The sequence below is a fragment of the Alexandromys fortis genome, unplaced genomic scaffold (genome assembly GCF_014885135.2).
Source record: "Alexandromys fortis isolate MF-2015 unplaced genomic scaffold, M_Fortis_MF-2015_v1.1 scaffold_42, whole genome shotgun sequence".
Classification (NCBI taxonomy): Eukaryota; Metazoa; Chordata; class Mammalia; order Rodentia; family Cricetidae; genus Alexandromys; species Alexandromys fortis.
In genome coordinates, this window is record NW_026067934.1 from 10,758,743 (window position 1) to 10,770,154 (window position 11,412).

Below are 11,412 nucleotides of genomic sequence, written 5' to 3' on the forward strand. Positions count from 1 at the left end.
ATATTGGTGGGTAGAAGCTAGATGGACTATTATTCCACTTTCACTGCAAATCTGACTCTGTCATTACATCTGAGGGAGGACTCTGGTAGCCTCACTTATGCCCATTCCATTAAAGCTAGAACTCCCTGGTATTTTGCCATAGGGAGATTCCTTTTCTTAGACTTTAGTTATTGGCTTTGCTGTTAATGCCCACGGTTCTGCCCATGACAGAGTAGAGGCATTTGTGTGCTGTGGATGTTAAAGTGCTCTATTTATTTATAAGAAGGGATGCGTGTCTTAGTTAGTGTTTCTATTGCTGCACCAAAACCCCATGATCAAAAAGCAAGTTGGGGAGGAAAGGGTTTAGTCAGCTCACACATTGCTGTTCATCACCAAAGGAAGTCAGGACAGGAGCTCAAGCTGCTCCTGGAGGCAGGAGCTGATGCAGAGGCCGTGGAGAAGTATTGCTTACTGCCTTGCTTTCCCTGGCTTGCACAGCCTGCATTCGTATAGAGCTCTTGTCCACCAGCCCAGGGATGGTATCACCCACAGTGGACTGGGACCTCCCCAATTGATCATGAATTGAGAAAATGCCTTACCGCTGGATCTCACGGAGGCAGTTCCTCAACTGAGCCTCCTTCCTCTCTGCTAACTCCAGCTTGTGTCAAGTTGACACAAAACCAGCCAGTGCAGGAAGCATAGTAACAGATTTATTTGGTATACTGAGGTTTGATGAGTTATTAAGTGTACGTTTTTGTCTGTCTTCCATATTTGGATTTGTCACTCTGATGAGATTTGCTGTTTTCTTCCTATCTGACCCAGTCAGCAAGAGAATTTGACTTCCATAGGGAAAAAGTCATATTCCCAGTGTGAAACCCTGAATCCTGATGCAAGCCAACTGTTTATTTTATGGCTTTATTTCCAGCGATTCCTATGGCAGAACCGTACAGAAGGAACAGCTTTTAGGAAGTTTGGAAATCAAGAAACAGGAAATTTTCTTTTCAAAACTCTTCAGCCGGGCAGTGGAGACGCACACCTTTAAGCCTAGCACTCGGGAGGCAGAGGCAGGTGAATCTCCATGAGTTGAAGGCTAGCCTGGTCTACAAGATCTAGTTCCAGGATAGCTAAGACTTTTTGTTATACAGAGAAACCCTGTCTCGAAAAACAAAACAAAACAAAAGCCCTCTTCACCTGTTCTTAGTCTCTTGTATTTCTATATGAAATAGAAGAAAGTTGTATCACTTTCTTCTTTTTAAATTTAATATTCGGGGGGCGGGATCCTTGGGACTCAGTTCCCTTTCCACTGTGGGATCTTGGCGTGAAACTCGGGTTGTCCAGCCCTCAAGGGAAGCACTTCTACATTCGAAGCAGTCACATTGGCCCCATGTATCATTTTCTCTTCATGAAAGACAAATGGGATTTTTATTTGTAAAAAAAAAAAAAAAGAAAGAAACTTTTTTACAGTGTCTGTCGAGCCTAGGATGGACTTGAACTTTCTGTGTAGTCCAGGCCAATGTTGAACTCCATCCTCACTCTTGACTCGGCCTGAGGAGTGTTAGGATTTCAGGAATCACTGCCACATGCAGCTGCTGGTACTTAACATTTTGGCATGGTATGGATCTCATCAAATCTATAAATCAATTAAGATAATACTACTGTCTTAACAATACTAAGTGTTCCAACCATGAACACGGGCCATCTTCCCATTTGTACCACGTGTTCCAATCATGAACGTGGGCCATCTTCCCATTTGTACCACGTGTTCTAACCGTGAACGTGGGCCATCTTCCCATTTGTACCACGTGTTCTAACCGTGAACGTGGGCCATCTTTCCATTCGCTTCTTAGACAGAGAGTCCTACCTTTCTGTGCGCACTTCCTCAGTTTAATTTATTCCTGTTTTTGTTTCTTTGTTTTCTTGAGACAGGGTTTCTCTGTAAATCTCTGTTGTTCTGGAACTTGCGCTGTAGACTGGGCTAGCCTCTAGCTCAGAGATCCGCCTACCTCTGCTGCTGCTATTGTAAATGGAATCCCCACCCCCTCTTTTTTTTAGATAAGGTCTCACTGTGTGACTGTGGCGAGCCTGGAAGTTGACTAAGATGGCCTGCCTCTGCCTCTGCCTCTCAGATACAGGGCTTAGAGATGTGTGCCATCACGCCCAGAAGGTATTGGTTTCTTGATTCCGTCTTCAGAGTGTTCATTGCTAGCACATGGTAATCCTGATAGTTATATGTTAATTATATCCTCTGGCCTTGCTGAATCCACCTCAGCAGCTCTCACGGCTTCGAAAGGGTTCTTGGGGTTTTTCTGTTATTGTCACAGCATCTTCAGCGAGATAGTCTACTTCTTTCTTTCCAATCCAGACACTTTCTAATTCTTTCTCTTGCCTAATTGCCCCTGTTGGGACTTCCAGTACAGTGTCAAATGTCAGTGGCTAGTGCGACGTCCTGTTCTTCTTCCCGGTCCCAGAGGGAAGTTTCCAGTCTTTCACCATTAGTGTAATGCTGGCAATGGATCCCTTCAGGCTGGGGGATTTTCCTTGTATTCCTAGATGGATGGTGTTTTTATCATGGCAGGTTATTAGTTCCTAACAATGTGTTTTCAGGAACAGATGGGAAGGCTTTACGGCGAGTCGAGAAGTTGTCCTGCCTGTGTCAGGAAACAGATTTTGCTGATGAGAGTCTCTAAGTCCCTTACAAGGTACTAATCAAGTCGGAGACAGTGCTCGCTGATAGCTTTTAAAAGGCTCTTGAGCTGATGCACACTGAACTGTTTCCGAGTGTGTTCAGCTGCCTCTGCACTGACCCAGGTTCCTTTGAGTTTCTGTTCACTCGCCTAAAGACAGAGACAGCTTGGGCGTAGAAGACACAGGATGATTTGTTTTTACTAGTTGGTTCTCTTTGAAGGCTTTTTTATTATCTGACCTTGGATTCTCTAAGTCAGACAGGGTACCTCTCTCACCCTGAAAGGTCGGTGGTAGTGAAATCTCTCCCTCTCTCTTTTTCCCTCTCCTCTCCTCTCCTCTCCTCTCCTCTCCTCTCCTCTCCTCTCCTCTCCTCTCCTCTCCTCTCCTCTCCTCTCCTCTCCTCCCCTCCCCTCCCCTCCCCTCCCCTGCCCTCCCCTCCCCTCCTTTCTCTCTCTTCTTCATCTCTCCCTCCCTCCCACCTTCCCTCCCTCCCTCCCTCTTTCTCTCCCTGTCTCCCTTCTCTTCCTTCCTCCCTCCACCCTCCTTCCTTCCTGTATATTTTAGTGAGGCCTCCATAGAAAAGCTTGAAAATTGAGTTTCCTAGTGGAACTGAACCCTGCATCTTTCTGTAGTATATTTTTACAAAGGAAACATGGTGCTGAGTTTTACATGGTGGTGGGGGAGAAAGGTCTCAAAAAATAAGACTTAATAGTTAGCCTGCCTTGGGAAGGGGGCATTGCCATAGAAAAAAATTAAACTACATACTTGGATAGTTTTTTTTTCTTTAATTTTTTTGTGTGTTCATAGTAGGAACATTTGCTTCATGGGCGTTGTTTCCATATGCACTTGTTTATACACTGTCATCCCAACACTCAGAGGACCAAGACAGGAGGATTACTTGAGAACAACCTGCTCACCATAGTCAGGTCACGGGAAATGCAGCCGCTGTTTCGTCTGTGGGGTCCACAGAGACGACTCTTGGGGAGCTCTGCCTGGCAGATGCTGTCTGAGAAAACCTCAGACCTTGAAGAGCCCTCTTCCTGTTTGAGTTCGAGGATCCTTTCTGGGGGCTGGAGAGACAATCGGTGGTTAAGAGTGTGCACTGCTCTTGCAGAGGACCCAAGCTCTCAGCACCCACATCAGGGGGCTCACAACCACCTGTAACTCCAGCTCCGCAGGATCCGACACTGCCTTCTGGCTTCTGCAGGCACCTTCACTCACAAGCTCAGCCCCATCCCCATAAGTAATGTTTTACTTTTAAAAATTGATAAGGATCTCTTCATTAGCTTGAGGCTCTTTTACATAAGCACGAAGTCTGGGCTTTGAAATGTAGTTCGTCATAAGTGCAGTCGTCCAGCAATCCCTGCAGGAAGGTGGGGACAGAAGAGTGCCCTGTTATCTGTGAGTAACAGATTCAAGTGTTCGAAGACCATGTGAGAGGGTTCCACTGTGACAGATTTCCAGTGGGTAGATCCCGCAGGCATTTTCACTTAACATTTCTCTAATTTCATACATAGGCCCCACAGGCCTTTGCCTGATGACTATATTACCATTTTTTTTTTCCTGAGACAGGGTTTATCTGTGTTGCCCTGGCTGTCCTTGAACTCGCTTTGTAGACCAGGCTTAATAAATCTTACGAATGTGCTGAACAGATATCACCGCTTTTCAGTGCGGGATAGCAGACCTAATGGAGTTTTGAACCTGGATTTGGTTCACACTGGTGTGAAATTTATTTAGAAAAATGTTTGGTGCAATGCTCTCAAAGGGAGCTGTGCTTTGCCGTTACTGAAGGATTCATGTATTCAGTAGAATTCACAACGGTTCCTCATGAGACCAGTGGGATCCCCAATTCTGAGTTAGCGAATGCTGGAATAATGGCTCCAATTCCTAGCATTTAGAGAGTAATAAAAATACAGCAACTTTTAAAAATAAAAATAATATACTGGTGTTTTATTATTTTTGTTTAATAAGCATTCTGAAAACAAATATCTGACCCTAGTTATTATTCTAATAAAATTTGTTTAGAGAAAAGGTTGTAGCCAAAAGTCTTAGGACTATATCTTTTGGGAGCTGGAGAAATGGCCGCAGTTAAGAACACTGGTTGCTCTTCCAGAGGACCTGGGTTTGAGTCTCACCATCCATATGGCAGCTCACAGCTGTCTGTAACTCCAGTTCCGGAGGCTCCAACACTCTCTCCTGAGGACTGCACACATGTAGTACACAGACACACATGCAGACAGAACGCCCATACACATAAGAAACAAAATTAAATAAATATTAGAGATGTATCTTTTGGGTTGTGGTTCAGCTCTGGTAGAGTACAACAGAGTTCCTGCAGACTATGCACAAGCTGCTTGGTTAGGCATCTCTCTTCCTGGTTTTGTTTTAGAAACAGGGTCTCAAATCTAAGATTATATGTAGCCCAGTCTGTCCTTGCATCTGAAATCCTCTTGCTTCAGCCTCCCAAATGCTGAGATTTCAAGCAAGTACTACTTATGCTGTGTGTGTGTGTGTGAATGGTGATATCTATATCCCTATATTAATAAACTCATTTGTTCCAGGGAAGCACAGAAGTTACCCAAGGTTATAGATACTACTATAAGTTTAAAAATATTGCTATAAGACCTTAGTGCAGCCGCCTGACTGAGTGGGTTGATTGTGGTGTCTCCCCTTCTGTTCCTCAGGGTCTAGCATCAGGACTGGTATAGTCCACAAGGTATCTTTCTTCTCTTCTAGCTTCTTCGCTCCTTAAATTCTGCTGCTTGATTCTCTTTCTACTTTTCCTGTTTAGGGTCTGTAGTGGTATCAACTTGACCCTACCATTATCTAGGTTGGGGAAGAAGTTTTCCACAGCCAGACCCCTGGTGAGAGGAAGTGGGGATGAGAGTCACCGTGGATAGTGTCTTTACAAGGATGTGTCATGAGCACCATAATATGGCCCCTGGAGACACTGAGCAGGACTGTACCCTGGCCACCAAGCTGATGACGTAAGATCACTGGACAAGACGAGCAGGAAGTAGCAAGTTACTTAGATGTCATAACAGTTGACCTGGCTGCCACCCTCAAGACTAGAAAGTGGATTTTACTCAAATCTCTTAATTGCTCTCCTTATCCAGTTACAGGAAGGATGAATCATTCTGTGGGCAGAAGGTGTGGCTGGTTGGTATCTGTGTCTAGAGGTGCGAGCGTGCTTGAATTGAAGCTGGGGTGTGTTTAATTACTAAACAAGCAGGCTTCAGATGGCTCCAAATAAAGGAACATCCATTTTAATTGGCCTCACCACCTTCGCCCCACCTGTTAGCACATCTCAGCCTTGGAAAAGCTCTGTGGGATTGGGACCAACGACACCGAGGATGATTTTTATATCTGCCTGCAGCAGGATCAGCAGCGACCTCACAGCCAGTTGACTCCTGGCATCCTGGGCAAGGAGAATTTGGGCTGTGAATCTTTACAGTTACTCAGTGTGCAGCTGTGTTAGTGTTTGTCAGCATCACCACCACCACCACCATCACCACCACCACCACCATCACCACCACCACCATCACCACCATCATCACCACTACCACCACCACCACCATCACCACCACCATCATCACCACCACCACCACCACCACCATCACCACCACCACCATCACCACCATCACCACCACCATCATCACCACCACCATCACCACCACCATCACCACCACCACCATCACCACCACCATCATCATCTTTATATATATTTTTGAATTCTGTTTTCTTTTTTTAAAATCTAATTTGGAAACTTAATAAGCAATTCCTGCCAAACCTGCCCTTAAAACAACATTTTTCTATAGTACTTGATTAAATTATTGGGCAAAAATAATTAGAATTTTTTTCTCTTAATGTCATGGAGAGTTTGGTAGAAGAAATGAGTACTGTCTAACTTTTTAAAAAAAGATTTCCCTTAACATTAGTTTATTATTTATTTATTAGTTTAGCTTTGTATTTGGAGCATTGTGGGACTGTTTCCGTCTTAAGGAAAACATTTTGAATGTGAGTGTAATTGGTAATCAAATTTATTTTTCCTGAATAGCATTGTGTGAACCTGTTCAGTAATTAAGAATATATAGACTCTCTAGGTCTTTGGGTTAGAACAGAAATCTATCTTTTTTTAATTTTTCTTTTGTCCGTGTCATGTCGTATCAATCATTCCTTGCTTCCAAGGTCCTGAATTGATGGCGTAGGCGTTAATGCACCAAATGACTTTTGACGTGAATTTGTGTTACTTCATTTTAGAAAGCCATTGACTGGAAATCCTCAAAGAAGCCACTAGGCCTTGTTTTTAACTTGAAAGTAAAGACTAGATCTACTTCTGTGAAGTTTGACTAAGACAAATTTAAAAAGCTGTAATCTACATGTTATAGATTATACTCTATTTGAATTATATATGTAAAGGTAGAGTGTGTGTCTGCTTTGCACTATAGTGCTCTATTTATTTGACCATCTATATCATGATTCTTCAGTTTTATGCTTAAGAATAATAAGCATTTTATTCTATGTGCCCTAATTTTGATTTTGGCTTAAGTATAATTTTGGGTCCATGAGCAAAATTACCCTGCCATCACGAATAAAACCAACACCTCTCTCTTTAGTTCAGAATAGCTTGAATTTTGGTGCCCATTTTTGTTATTTTCAAAAATTCTGTCCAAGTAACCTTATCATAAAGATGGCCTTATGTGGAAAGCCTTATTGCAAAGATATTGGAGAACTTAAAGTATTTTTTCTAGAATTCAGACTTGGGTATTTGGGGGCATATAAAAAAAACACTTGGCTATTGTGGGCTATAGCCATGAATGTCTCTACAGTTTGGTAACTGTATTTATGTTGAGTACGTTGTTCCTGGTTTTCTAGTTGGCATGGTTATATGATGAAGTCCATTAGTGGATGAATTGTCCTACGTATGTGTGTGTGGGAGAGAGAGAGAGAGAGAGAGAGAGAGAGAGAGAGAGAGAGAGAGAGAGAGACTGACTTGCCTTAAAATAGAGCCTCGTATGGTCACATAGACTTTCCTGTGACTCATATTTCTGTGTGCCTCATGAGTCAGCTGTGACAGAATCCATGCATGCAGAAAAGAATCACTTGTCTTATTGTGGATAATCTAAACCTGGGTTTAAAAGTATCTCACCATGCAAAGATGTTTCAGAAGAGGCAGCATGGGTGTGCTTTGGGCTTTTATTCTTAAAAGACAAACACATGGTCAAGGAAATGAAAGGAAGTGTTGGTTTTAACCATTCTTTTCATCGATCCTTTTCTCAATGGCGGTGGTTATGCAAAATGCACTTGCTATTCTTACACTGCTGACAGCCACCAGTAATGGTCACTGCAGAGATCACAGGGGTCAGATGTACTGTGTCAACCAGTCTAGAAGATAACACGGACGATGAGGAGTATATTATAGTTTGGGATTTAAGGTCTTTCTTTACACTGGATGGTTAATTCTTAGAAAAATGTTGGTTCATGGCCATAGCGTTTATCATCTAATAAAAAAATGTCCTTAAGTCAGCTCAGTCTGTGTGATGTCATCCTGTTTTCTATCTTCTTACAGATGTAGTAAAGTGTGTGGTCTTTTGGGTCACAGCTTTTTTTTTTTTTTTTTTGGCTGTGTTACATATGTATTTACGTCAGACTCTTGATAGTTCCTATAAATGTACATCCTATATAACTCATGGTTGAAACTTTTGGCCTCTTCAGTCCTTAAGGAGATAATATTTTATTAACCATTACCTTTGTTATGATGTAAACATGTTGTATGCACATCTGCAAAATGAAATTTGTACAGCTGTAACATCTGAAGAATTAATAAAACTTGACTTTGAGACCCAGCCCTCGTTTGATATGAAATGCACATTACTCTGTTGGGCTGACTTAATTACTTCTGTGTCCCTTCTGGATTGACTCAATCTTCTGACCCAATGCTTCATTTTGCACTAAAGGACTGGTGGGTAAAGCGGACTCTTCCCCCATGGCCTTGCACAGGCAAGATGGAGTACCCTGCAGCTGAGCTACGTCCCCAAAAGTTGTCTCCTGGCAGTGGTAGTTAGTGCCTTGTTGCTGGGTGTCCCTGACCAGTTGTGTGGTTCCTCTGGCTGATGGGTATTTCCTTTTCCCTACTCCTCTCTCTGTGGTACGAGAGAGCATGGTCAGCGTCAGAGTCCAGTTAATGACAGTGACTACTCCTAGGCACGGATTGTGTGTGAACTTGAACAGGAGTCCTGCTCGCTATCCTTCCCAGTGTTGCTGGTACTCAGTCTGTTCTGGTGGCTGAAAGGGCTGTCACTTCTAACGAGCGAGCTACGTCACTCTTCTGGCTGCACCTCTATCCTCCCTGCACCATCGCTGCAAACCCCCACCGGAACACCCTGCACAGGGTCCCACCATCATGGCGGAAAGATCCACCAAAGCCCAGGCCCACGGTGTCAGAGGCTTCTCTTGCCTCAGCTGGCGCAGCGGTTGCTGGCAATGGGCTTTCTGTGACTTCAGAGAGGCAGAGAAATACCACCCTGCAAATTTCTGAGGCAACAGGGCCCAGCAACCATCTAGGGGCTGCCTGCCTGAGACTTTTTTTCTTTTTTTTTTAAATAAGTCTGCTTATGTACCAGAAGAGGTTTCCTGCCATTCATTGCTATTAGAGTGGTTGCTTCAAGGGTTCGACATAAATGCTCAGAACAGTGGGGAATCACGAGGAAATTGTGCTAATTGCATTGAAGATAGGAGCGCATGCGGCAGGTAACGCTCGTGCGCTGTTAATCACAGTGATGAATTCTCAGCCACGAGGTTTCCTTCTTGTCTGAGCTTTTTTTTTTCCCCTTTGGGGTTTATTTTTGGAACTAATCAGGTTTTTGTTTTTCTTTTAAGGAAAAAAATAATAGCAGATGTCAGCCTGAACACTACATGGCTGGATTATTTTTCTCTATCTTAAAAGCAGAATAAACTCTACGTGCATGGCTGAGGATCATGACCGTAGAAGATCATTTCGGTTTTTTGTTTTTGCAAAAGTAGGGGAGGGGAGAATTTCCAAGGCTAGGCCCCCCCATCTTTTATTCATGTCTCAGGGAGACAAGTATTAGATGGACAGAGGCAGTACCAACCCTGTCCTCTATGAACCTTATTCGGGGTCTGTCCGAGTGCATCTTGTGTGTTCAGCCTGTGGATACAGGGGAGTCCTGGTTAATATTTGTCCAGAAATATGTCTTGGCACCAGACAAGAGCTGTGCAGCCTTTCCAAAGCCAAGGAATGTGCACATGTGTGGGTGGTCCTCCCATCTGCTGAAAATGCCGGAGCAGAGCAAGCCTTTCTGCCTTACCCAGTCTTGAATTTGTGGAGTTCAAGTGTGATCTTGAGGAGCCAGTGGGTTCCTAAGAGAGAAGAACTTGAGCTAGACTGGCCCAAGGCAGCAGAGTTCCTAATGGCATTTTCGAGAAGAGCGGGCCGAGATGCCTTACAATCCAGTTGGCTTTTGAAATAGACAGAGACAGTATAGTTTACATATTAAACATGAAAGAAAACAGGAAAACAAATGTGTTGCCATCAGTAGGTGTCATCATCCCTATGCTCACCTCATTTCCTCTGCACAAGGCTCTCACCACACACACTCCCTGGAGCTGGGGACAGAGACCAGTGAGATGAAAGATAGGAAGTTAAGTGGCTGTTATGCTCCCAGAAAACAGCCCTCTCGTTGGGAACCTGGAGAAGTGGTTCTCAGATTCACTCAGCGATAGACACTTAAGGGTTGGTGATACTTGTTGGGTTCAGTGTGCTAAAGCAAGAGAAGGGGGCTTATTTTGTGCACTTGGGTGAATGAGTGCAGGCGGGGGAGAGACCCACCGAGGGGTGTCAGCCAGGGGAATGACAGGACACGTCAGGATCTGTGCTCGGGGAGCACACTGGCAGCTGTATTCAGGATACAGAGATGGAGACGCTTGTGGTCATTACCCAGCAGGAATAGAGTGGTGAGTGGATTCAGTAACAAGGGTGAGACACAGCGCGGGGACAGCTTTCTGTGGAAATAGTTCTGCTGTCGATGGTGACTTGTACAGAATTCTAATGGCGACATCTTCCAGGCTGGTGGCTCTGCCTGGAGTCCTGAGGAGATCCCTGTCCAAAATCATCCAGATGTCAGGATGGGAAATCCTTAGTTTGACCATAAAAAAAGAAACTAGTTTGAAAAAGAATATTGGGAAAAAAATCTTTTTTAGTACTGGGGATGTTACCTGCGTCTGGTCCCTAAAAGCCACCAAATGGACCCTGGGAGAAAAAGGGCCCAAGATGAGGTATTAATGTGTGTGTTAACCACCTCTCCATGATCAGATGGGCTGTGGGAATAAGCAGCCACTGAATTCAGTGACATGGAGCCAACGGGATTGTGGGAAATGCCATTCAGAGGCTTCAAGGCCAGTGGAAGATAGGAGTATTTTTTTTTATTTCTTAATTCTTTTCTTTTTTTGTTTTGTTTTTCTTTTTCGAGATATGGTTTCTCTGTGTAGCTTTGGAACCTCTCCTGGAACTTGCTCTGTAGATCAGGCTGGCCTTGAACTCACATAGATTCACCTGCCTCTGCCTCCCAAGTGCTGGGATTAAAGATGTGCACCACCACTGCCCAGCTGATATGTTTTCATGAACCAGGACATGAAGAGGGTGGACACGGCAGCAGCGGCAGCATTGCCTCTGACCGTAGGAACTCTCCAGTCTTTGATTTATAGATCTGTTTACTTACTGTGTGTGTG